This window comes from Sceloporus undulatus, chromosome 7 (genome assembly GCF_019175285.1).
Source record: "Sceloporus undulatus isolate JIND9_A2432 ecotype Alabama chromosome 7, SceUnd_v1.1, whole genome shotgun sequence".
In the NCBI taxonomy this organism is placed as follows: Eukaryota; Metazoa; Chordata; class Lepidosauria; order Squamata; family Phrynosomatidae; genus Sceloporus; species Sceloporus undulatus.
In genome coordinates, this window is record NC_056528.1 from 7,285,180 (window position 1) to 7,296,649 (window position 11,470).

Genomic DNA, 11,470 nt, shown 5'->3' on the forward strand with positions numbered 1-11,470 from the left:
ACCCATTGAATTAACGGACCATGGTGATCCAACAGAGGGGTCCATCCGCAGATTACCACCTAGAATCCATGTACCGTAATATACTTCGGCCTCATGTTAAGTCGAGGGTAGGTTGTTCGGGTCAAAGTGGATTTGGATACGACTTTGTGAAAGCCCTAGAGTAAAACTTAGGAGTATGTAACACAGGATGAATGCAAAGGATGAAGCACAGGAAAACGTTGCAGGAAACGTACACAATTCCAGTTTGAATGGTTTTCATGGTGCAATGAGCCATTTCTAGTGAATAACTCCAGAATGCGGTGGATATCCAATGTCCTCCAATGGGTGAAATGAATGATTGCCCCGCTGCTTTTTCCTCGTCCTAGAATCATCCCTGTGATGGAGGGTAAATGAAGACATGCGTTTTCACATTCGCTCAATAGCTGTGTGTTCGGGTGCAGGAGCGTTCTACCTTGCAAGGTAGCCATATGATCTTTCTTGTTGCGAACCTGAAGCTGTCTATATAGGAAGCAGTTGCCTAGAGGCATATAGTTAGGGCCTGTCTGACCCATATACAGTCGGCCCTCCGTTATCCAGGGATTTTTTCATTCCACGGACGGCAAGCTCCACAGCTTGAACACATGCAGATAAAAGCATGCATTCCAAATAGTCAAACATGATTGTTTTCCCTTTTCTAATTAGTACACACAATTTGTTTCTTCCATTGGATTGAATTGGACTTGAGTATTCCATGGATTTTGTTTCCAAGGGATGATTCCTGGAACCAAACCCCGCAGCTACAAGTGGACTTTGCAAAGATTAGTAATAATAATACCCATTGTATTGGATGGGACTTGAGCAATCCATGGATTTTGGCATCCATGGGGGCGGGGGTGTGTGTGTCCTGGATCAAAACCCAGTATGGTCCACTATACTAAGGATGTGTGACCCACCTTGCAAGGTAAGCCATGAAACCCATTGGGTGACCATGGGGCAAGTCACTCTCTCTCCAGCTTTAGGGGGAGGCAATGGCAAACCTCCTCTGAACAAATCTTGCCACGAAAACCCCATACCATGCCTCTTAGGAGGTTATAGAGGGCTTTTGCTCAGTTTTAGGCCTTTCCAGGCCATTTTCATAATAATTTTAAATAACCAGAAATGACTTCCTTTTTACTCCTTGTTATTTAGGATTCAAAATGGTTGGGCTGGGTGGGGAGGATATATCAAAAAAATGCCCCCTAATTCGCAATACGTAACAAGCATTTCCTCTAAGAGACGGCATTTAGCATTCCTTACCCCAGTTGTCATGTTGCTGGAGGGGCCAGCCTAGTGCATTGGTTTGAACGTTGGACTATGGCTCTGGGTTTCAAATCCCTACCTGAGCCTAAAAACCCACTGGGTGACCTTGGGCAAGTCGCACTCTCTCAGCCCAAGGATGGCATTGGCAAACCCCCTCTGAAGAAACCCGCCAAGCAAATCCCGCGATATGTGAAGTCGAGGCTTTCATGGCCGGATCATAGTTTTTTATGGGGTTTTGGGGACTATGTGGCCATGTTCTAGAGTTTCTTCCTGATGTTTCGCCAGCATCTGTGGCTGGCATCTTCGGAGAAAGCCATGGTGCCAGCCACAGATTCTGGCGAAACGTCAGGAAGAAACCACTTCTAGAACATGGCCACATGGCCCGAAAAACCCACAAAAAGCTAAGAATTTACATACTTGTTTGCCTGTTTGTTGTATTTTTTTTAGTGAAATACTTTTTCTTTTTAATGCTAACCAATGTAGGGAACCCTGCTTTCGAAACCTGAGTCATGTCTTTAAGCAACACATTAGTGATGGAGACGCAAAGTGGATTCTTTCCAAGGTCGCAAGAGACTAACTTTACTAGGAAATTCCTTGGGCGGCCTGCTTCCCACTCTTTATCCTCATGTTAACTCCATGCCTCCTTTCTTCGCCACACAGGCGCATGCCTCAGCCCAGATCTCTCGCCGTCCGGATAATTTCTGCATCTGTGTGGCTTTTCAGCATTGTGCTCCTGACGGCATAATCGCTGGGTTCAGCTTCATCTTGGAGTCGGGATCCGAGCAGCTCTCCATCCAGACCTTCGAAGATCTGTGAAACAGAGGCAGCTGGACTTCGGGACCATGGAAGGCTCTTCCCCGCTCCTCTATTTCAAGGTGCGCTCAAAATGGCCCTCTGGTGCGGAAACGAAGGGCTGGCATCATGTTAGATGCATCCGTATTGGTGAAGGTCTCAACCCCTGCTTCTGTTTTTATGCACAGTTGGCCCTCCACATTTGCGGCTTTTGATTTTTGTGGATATGATTAATATGTTCTCTCTAGGAATCTCTTCTGATGGAAGGTGACCACAGAGTTGTTCTGGACGTTCCTAGAGAAAAACACTTCTCTAGGCATTTGTAGGTCCTCCAGCATCATTCTATGATCAACTTCTAGCAGATATCCTATCCTACACAAAGCACATTTATGTGTGAAGTAGCCTACCTCTGCCTTTCCTTGTTGAAGTGACCATTTCCTTACATCTTAATGTCGTTGCTGCAGAACTCCAAGAACCCGATCCAGCAGATGGTCTACGAGTCCATGAACAAAAAGAAGGAGACCGTTTTCGCCAAGAATTACAGGAGGCCATTCAGCGCGTGCTGGATTCGAATTATGCCTTCATCGGCGAGTCCATCTCTCAAGACCTTGCCATTGCAGGCACTGCAACTTGATCCGTTCTCCAGAGTCTTAGGGCCAGGGGATTTGGCATTGCCACCCAAAAGGTACGATCGCAAATGTCGGCGGTGTTGTCCGAAATGTTTTTCTGAGTCAAGTTGGATTAGGCTTCAGTTGCCACTCTGCTTTTTGTTCACATGGTTCCATTCTTTTGGCCTTTTCTCATTGATCAGCCCCGACACTTCAACTTGCGTTACCCTAGTGAACAGAAGAAGTTGGTAGCATAAGCTTTCATAGACTTGAGTTCTACTTCTTCAGATGCATTCTTCAAATGCGTTTTGGCCCAAAGGGACCAAACTGGCCAGGTTGCGCCAGGATTGTGGCGACTGCTGCTCCGATCTCAGTCTGAACAGGCTGCCAGAAGGACCTGATTTATACCTGTCCTTTTGGACCTGGTTCTTCTCACTTGGTGTGTGGGCATCGGAATGGCCTCCGACTGCGTTTTGGGGCGTGTGACGCCTAAACCACCAAGCCCCCCCAATGCAGCCTGAAGGTGGCACCTTTGCCTCTGTTTCAAGCCTTAAGTCTACCAAAGCTCATGCTGCCAACTTCTTTCACTTCGTCTCAAAAGTGCTCCAAGATCCCTTTGCATTACTGATTTTACAGACTAGCGCGGCTAGAATTTGATCTCTCTCCCTCCACTATACCTTTTACTATTAGTAATAGCAATAGTAAGTACATTTTCTGTACCACTTATGTGCACTTAGCGCTACCTAAGTGGTTTACAATGTGTACGCCAATTAAAGGCAATTACTGCTTTACCTCATTAAACTGCTAGCTGAGAGAGTCTTAGAGATGTAGTTTCAGAATGTAAGGCCGTATGCATGGGTCAGAATCCTCCCAGGAGCAGCCGAGGAGTATTCTGGCCTCGGAGCTGCTCCAACATCCTACTATTTACCTGGGGCCCACTATTGCATGCCAAGTGGTTGTTTGCAATGCTCACTGTGCCACCTGCACTGCTGCTTTGGGCTCTTGTTCTGACATCAGAGTGAGCAACGTAGGTCTGGAAACCATGCTATGAGGAGACACTTGGGAGCTGGGGTTGTTTAGCCGGAGAAGAGACGGTTATAGCAGTGATAAATATTTGAAGGGATGTCACATTGAGGAGGGGGCAAGCTTGTTTTCTGCTGCTCCAGAGACTAGAAACATGGAACAATGGATGCAAGCTCTATGGAAAAGAGATTCCACCTAAACATGTTTGGTTTTGAGTTCCTGCATGGCAGAATGGGGTTGGACTGGATGGCCCTTAGGGTCTCTTCCAATGTTGATTCTAAGTTATGGTAGTGTTATTGGGTAGTACATGTTGTAAACAGCCACTTGGCCCTGCAACCTAGGACTCCAGATCGTCTAGGAAGATCCAGAGCAAAGGGTGAGGGTTTTTGAAATGCTTTAGGGAGGTATATGGCAGGTTCAGTGTTCAAAACGACTGGGCATCATGCAGACATTCACACCACAAGTTGAAGTCTTCATGGCCGGCATCCATAGATATTTCTGAGTTTTCGGCCTATTGGCCATGTTCTAGAAGAGTTTCTTCCTGACGTTTCGCCAGCATCTGTGGCATCTGGCATCTTCAGAGAATGCTTGCCTGGAATATATACCCACTTTTTCCATGCCAGCATTCTCTGCAGATGCCAGCCACAGATGCTGGTGAAACATCAGGAAGAAACTCTTCTAGAACATGGCCACATAGTCCGAAAAACCCACAAAACACTAACATTCATCTGGTCTATGCAGACAGAACCTAATTTACCAAGCTCTGACTATCCTCAGGATCCCCTTGGACAAAACAAGCTCTCAGTGGCAATCCTGAAACTCGGAGAATCCGGTGAGTTGACTACCTTCGGAGCAAGTTGGTGGAAAGCAGCTGCTCCGACGTACGATCACGAACAATGGAGCCCCTGAAGCCTCATGCTCTTGGAGGCATCTCCTGATCCTCGCCATGGGCCTTTTATTGGGGATGGTTGTCGCTGTGGTCGAGTTATCCAGAAAAAGCAAGCACAGAGCCGAACAGGAGAAGGTGAGTGGCATGCTGGGTTCCTTGTCACTTTCATCTATCAATGCTCACTGCTTATTAGAGAGATCTTGTAGCACACCTTTGAGACTAATCGAAAGAAAGAAGTTGGCAGCAGGAGCATCTGAGAAGTAGAACAAAGTCTCCAAAAGTGTTACAAGACGTCTCTACATAGTTGGGACTAACAGTAGGATTTAGTGCATTATGTAAGGGGGGTAAGCAGCTTTTCCAACGCTGAGATTGACTTAATGAAGATGCCAGATGACATCTCTCCCTGCTTCCTATTGCTTTTGTACAAGGATTTTCCACGTATTAGGCTAAGAAGAGTCAGCATGTATTTTCTGGGCTTCTAGAAGTACCCTATATACTCGAGTATACGTTTGACCACATCTATAAGACAAGGGCAGGTTTTGGGGCCAAAGTTATAGATTGCCAATATTACCTGTGGACAAGTCAAGGGTGAAACTTAAGGACTGTAACAAGAGGATGCAAGGGATGAACGCAAAGGAAATGGTGCCAAAGAACTTACAAAATTCCGACAGGCATCACTGTTTGTGTGCATCCTAAAGGCTGGAGGACGCAGAGGGAACTATGGAACAAAACATAGAGTCATAGAATCATAGAGTTGGAAGAGACCACAAGGGCCATCCAGTCCAACCCCATTCTGCATGCAGGAACTCCCAACCAAAGCATCCCCAGATGGCCATCCAGCCTCTGTTTAAAGATCTCCAAGGAGAGGGACTCACTACTCTCGCGAGGGAGTTTGTTCTACTGTCAAACAGCTCTTACTCTCAGGAGGTCCTCCTAATGTTGAGGTGGAATCTCTTTTCCTGGAGCTTGCATCCATTGCTCTGGGTCCTGTTCTCTGGAGCAGCAGAAAACAAGCTTGCTCCCTCCTCAATATATGACATCCTTCAAATATTTTAAACAGGGCTATCATATTCACCTCTTAGCCTTCTTCCAGGCTAAACATCCTCAGCTCCCTGAGTCGTTCCTCATGGCATGGTTTCCAGACCCTCACGTTTTAGTCACCCTCCTGTGGACACATGGCTCCAGTTTCTCAATGTCCTTTATGAATGTTTTGGCCCATAACTGGACACAATATTCCAGGTGGGGCCTGACCAAAGCAGAATAGAATGGCACTATCACTTCTCTTGATCTAGACACTATACATCTATGATGCAACCTAAAATTGCATGGTTGTATGATGTCTGGAGGATACAACCAGGTTCAGGGTGGGGTTAAGAAAACACGTACATTTTCAAAAAGGATGAAAAGCAAAGCAGAGAAAATGGTGGCTATGTTAGCAAGGATCACGGTGAAAGCCTACAAACGTTTTCCATTCTCCTTCGCTGCACCTTTTCCAGTATTGCAATATCCTTTTGGGCATGGCAAACCAAAAGCACACATAAGTGTGAACCACAGGATCTGGAAATAAAGTTACATCTGTGACTGCCACTCTCCAGCATCCTCTAGACAACTTGAAGGTTATGAAGGACACGGTTATTGTAGTTAAAGTGTAACTTTCCAAGCTGGGAAACGCACCCATTGCCACCTTGTTATTAACATCTGAAATATAAGACTGGCAGAAGCAAGGGTTCTTGATATTTCATCACTGAAGCATAGTGTCTATGGAATCAGGTCTCTAAGGAATAGTGTTTCCGAACTGAATGGTTTTTTGATGTGTACAAGCTTCCTTGAACTGAGGCCAGAGCTTTGATCCGTCTTACATTGAACAAGATAAAAAACTCAAGTGGCAGTGTTCTCGCAGAGGGTTGTAGACGTCCTTGTCATCTTTCCTTGTTCCTTGAAAATGTTAAGCAGACTGGGGGAAAGTGCAGAATGGGAGACCTAAGATGATGTTGTTGTGTGCCTTCAGTCATTTCCGACTTAGAATGATAGATCATAGAGCGGAAAGACCGAAGGGCCATCCAGTCCAACCTCATTCTGCCATGCAAGAAATCCCAATCAAAGCATCCCCATTGACAGATGGCCATCCAGCCTCTGTTTAAAGACCTCCAAAGGAGAAGACTCCATCCTTTCTCCAAGCAGCATCTTCCACTGTGAACATCTCTCATTGTCAGGAAGTTCCTCCTAATGTTGAGCTGGAATCTCTTTTCCTGTAGCTTGCATCCATTGCTCTAGGTCCTATTCTTTGGAGCAGCAAAACAAGATTGCCCCTCCTCAATATGACATCCCTTCAAATACTTAAACAGGGCATATCATATCACCTCTTAACCTTCTCTTCTCCAGCTAAACATCCCCAGATCCCTAAGCCATTCCTCATGAGGGCATGGTTTCCAGACCCTACACCATTTTAGTCCCCTCCTTTGGACACATGGCTCCAGTATCTCAATGTCCCTTTTGAATCGGTTGCCCAGAACTGGACACAGGATTTGGGTGAGGCCTGACCCAGGCAAAGAATAGAGTGCCACTGTTACTATAGACACTATACTGCTATTGATGCAGCCTAAAATACATTGACCTTTTTAGCTGCCGCATCACACTGTTGACTCATGTTCAACTTGTGTCTACTTGGACTCCCAGATCCCTTCACATTAGTCTTCTATTCGGCCAGGTGTTGCCACATCCTATATCCACGCATTTTGGAATACCTTTGGATTTGGAATTCCGGATAAGACTCAACTTGTAGTACCTAAAATGACGTTATAGTTTAAAAACCATATGATGGCATTGCATACAGACTGGTGCTTCAGCTAAGTAAAGGTAGTCTCCTTTCTTAGCAAAATGGTGCATCACTCATTCAGTCTTCGCATGCTCTCTTTGTTTCTCTTTCCTAGAAGTCCTGTTGCCCTTTGTTCACCGAAGAACTGAGCCAACGACTCCAAAGGCGGGAGGAGGAGAGGGAGGCAAGAAAATCCAGGGAAAACAAAGCCATGTAGACGACGAAGACCCATAATCTCCAAATATGATGGACTCTTTCCCCCTCTTTTTTACCCTTCCTATATTTGGTAGTGATGCTCTCCTATACTTTTCATAACAGATGTCTAGGTTTAAGCGTAACCTCTTTGGGATAATATAAATCAGCATTCTAACCCTATATGTACCATTGCAGACAATGCGATCATTTGGGAAACTAGAGGATTTGGATCTTAACACTTTTAATGTAGTAGTTTCTGCCAGTCGTAGCAAGAAAAACCAGCATCAAGAGAGTTCATTTGGAAGTTGCGGGAAAGCGAGAGAAATCAGACCTAAGAAGAGAAGCAACACTGAGGACCTCAAGTTACATCCGTACTGCAGAAATAACCAGTTTAATACCACTTGAACTGCCATGGAAGGAGGGGAATTGTAGTTTTGTGAACTATTTAGCCTTCTCTGTCTGGTTGCCACAACAAGCTAGTTCCCAGAATTACATAACATCAGCGCTGGTGGTTAAAGTGGTGTCAAACTGGATTGTTTCTGCCAGCGCATTGCAGCAAAGGTTTGTGGATAGACAGCAATACGAGTCAATTGTAAAACTGAGCTTGTGTGCTTTTTAAGATCCTTTTCTAATCCCTGAGAGCATGAAAGTGTTCAAGCGATTCGTAACGAAAATGCCAGAAAGTAAATCTGCATCAGTCCATCTCTTTTAAAGGCCTTGGAATGGCCTTTGCTTCCCGAAATATCCATCCACTTGGAACAATACATTTTAGGGAACCTTTGCTAAAGCAAGACAGGGCTTCGTGGAAAGGACATGTTTGCATTACCAACAGAACAGTCGGGGTTTCGAGTCAGTAAATAAAAATGAATTGTGCCCAAACTGTTTCTTGCATACTTATCTGTGTGTCCGCATTTATCCTTCATTGACGAAAACTTTGGGGAAACAAACTTTTGGGGGGTCGGGAAACCACATGCCAACTCATGCTCCATCAGCATTTTTGGAAACATCTTTGCACTTTGTTTTTAGAGATCCCATATGTGTTGCCATGCGCCGAAAGCACAGCTCTCTTTCCCCACAGTCCAAATTAATTCTTAGTATCTCTCCAACAACAGCTTTTTGCGTTACTTTTTGCTTTACTTCAACATTTTTCCCCTTCTTGATATTCTCAAGAAAAAAAAGAGGATAGTTGGATAGTTTCCAAACATGGTTTCCAGGTTTGTTGCTATTGTGTCCCTCCAAGTCATTTTCGACTTACGGCAACCCTAAGGCAAGCCTGTCGTCAGGTTTTTCTTGGCATGTTTGCCATTGCCCACCTCTGAGGCTGAGAGAGGCGTAACTTGCCCCAGTTGTTTTTTATGTTCTAGCAGGGATTCGAAACCCTGGTCTCCAGAGTTGTAGTCCAGTGCTCAAACCCCACACTATGCTGGTCTCATGACATTTTGAGAGTCTGGAAAAGAAGGGCAATTGTACCATGCTGTGTGTTGCGTGCCTTCAAGACGTTTCTGACTTTAGTGGTGACCCTAAGGCAAACCTATCATGGGGTTTTTCTTGGCAAGATTTGTTCCGAGGTTTGCCATTGGACTTCTCCTGAGGCTGAGCAGATTGTGACTACCCAAAGTGGATGTCATGGCTGAACTGAGAATTGAACCTTGGTCTCCAGAACATAATCCACACTCAATTTCATATCCAGCGCCATGTCATACTACACTGATCCTTCTGCTAGGAGGGAGCTACTCAACAGATGGTATTGGAATGCCACCAGGTATCTTAGGTTGCCTTTGCTCCAACCTTGAGCCTTGGTTTACTCACTGTTTAATGATTATACATTGAACAAAAGCATTGGTCCCATTTCTTTTCTTAAACACATGCGTCAAATCGCATTGCCTTTGGGAACCTCTTTCAGGATCTCTTGGCCCACGGAGGAAAGACGGTTGCCATGACTGGGACAGCCGAAGAAGAGATGTTTCATGGGACCTTATCACATGTGGGATGTTTTTCAGAAGACATCTTTTGCCCCAAACAGCAATACTAGGAAAATAAAGCAAACGGGAAAGTGGAAAAAAATGACACCTTCTTACTTTTGGAAAGTCCGCGTTGTTGCTGTTGGAAGAAATGACGTTTGAGAAGCATCTGCCGTGGGCCAAAGAGATCCTGAAAGAGGTTCCCAAAGGTAATGTTATTTGTATTTTTACTATACTATTGTAACCCACCTTGATCTGTAGGGAGAGTGGGATAATAATAATAATAATAATAATAATAATAATAATAATATAATAATTTACAAGATGTATTTTATTCGGGCATTTGTGGGATTTTTCTTCTACGTTTAATTTAAAATCCCGTTTCTGAGTGGGATTTGTCGAGTGTGATAAGGTCCATGGGATTTATGTTGTGTGTCTTCAGGGATCTGAACCGTATCTTTCCCGATTTCGTATTAACAAAGGAACACAGCCGGACAGAAACCAAGATATCTACCAAAAGGGATTTAGAGCTGAGACATAAATGTTTTTGGTAGATCTATCCCTGAAAGAATGGGATGAAAGCAAATTATCTCCGCAGTGTCCTGAGTTATCAGTCTAATCTAAGCTACAACTCTAAGCAAACAGACTTGTTTGTAAGTACTAACAAGAGAGAAACGTAACTGCATTGAATTGCTCATACTCACCCGCCGGATGACTTCAACTCCTCCAACCTGTTTTGGGCCAGGCATTGGCACTCTGTGCGCTGGTTTTGTCCACTGTCGGCTTCATGGCCTCAAACACATGCACCTCTATAATGGCTGTACTCTTTCTTCAGGCCCAGCCACGGCTTTGTCGTCCAACATGGCTGAGCAAGCACCTTCCTTGCTGTGCGCTCTGGACCTCGCAAGTGACACTGTGTGGTATCCCACTGTGAGCAAACCCCGCTATCAGGTTGCCCTGCTGAGACAAGACTCACAGCTCAATGAACGTCGGTAGAAGAAGAGAAAGCATGTTTGTTTTGTCCAAACAGGGACACGAAGGTGAAGAGATGGGAGTTGGGAGCGTGTGGTTTGCAAGAAAACGAAACGCAAAGCGGAACAAATGTAGGAACTCACAATGAAAGCACCCCGACAGATGGCCATTCAGCCTCTGTTTAAAAACCTCCAAAGAAGGAGACTCCTTAAACACAGCTCTTACTGTCAAGAAGTTGCTCCTAATGTTTAGTTGGAATCTCTTTTCCTGGAGCTTGCATCCATTGTTCTGGATCCTATTCTCTGGAGCAGCAGAAAACAAGCTTGCTCCATCCTCGATATGACACCCCTTCAAATATTTAAACAGGGCTATAATATCACCTCTTAACCATCTCTTCTCCAGACTAAACACCCCCATCTCCCTAAGTCTCCCCTCACAGAGCATGGTTTCCAGACCCTTCACCATTTTGGTCGCCCTCCAGCTTCTCAACATCCTTTTTGAACTGTGGTGCCCAGAACTTGACACAGTATTCCTGAACTGGACAGGCCAAAATAAAGCTGCTTTGGGTCACTTTGGAGGTATGCTGTTTAAATGATGCATGGGTCCTAAGAGTCCGGAGGTCGCGCCAAAGCCACACTCCATTCCTAAGCACTGGAGTGCAGCTTTGGTGCAGCTTCTGGATTCTTAGGATGCATGCATCATTTAAATAGTATACCTCCAAAGAGACCCAAAGCAGCTTTATTTTGGCAGTCTGTAACAGGCCTTTGTATCCTTCTTGAGATGCTAAATCTGACACAGGTAAAGGCCCCTTGCTGGCCATGAGTCATTCTAGGACACACAAGCAAAGCAAAGCTTCCTTGTTACATTTCCTTCCCTACAATGACTTTAACTGGAGGACCGTGATGGCATTCAGCACACACCTTTTCTGTTTAGCACA

The 11,470-nt window shown here is 45.0% G+C and overlaps 1 pseudogene; it reads left to right on the plus strand.

Moving 5' to 3' along the window:
• Positions 1-20: 20 nt before the first annotated feature.
• Positions 21-10,557, plus strand: LOC121936402 (annotated as a pseudogene).
• The last annotated feature ends 913 nt before the right edge of the window (positions 10,558-11,470 follow it).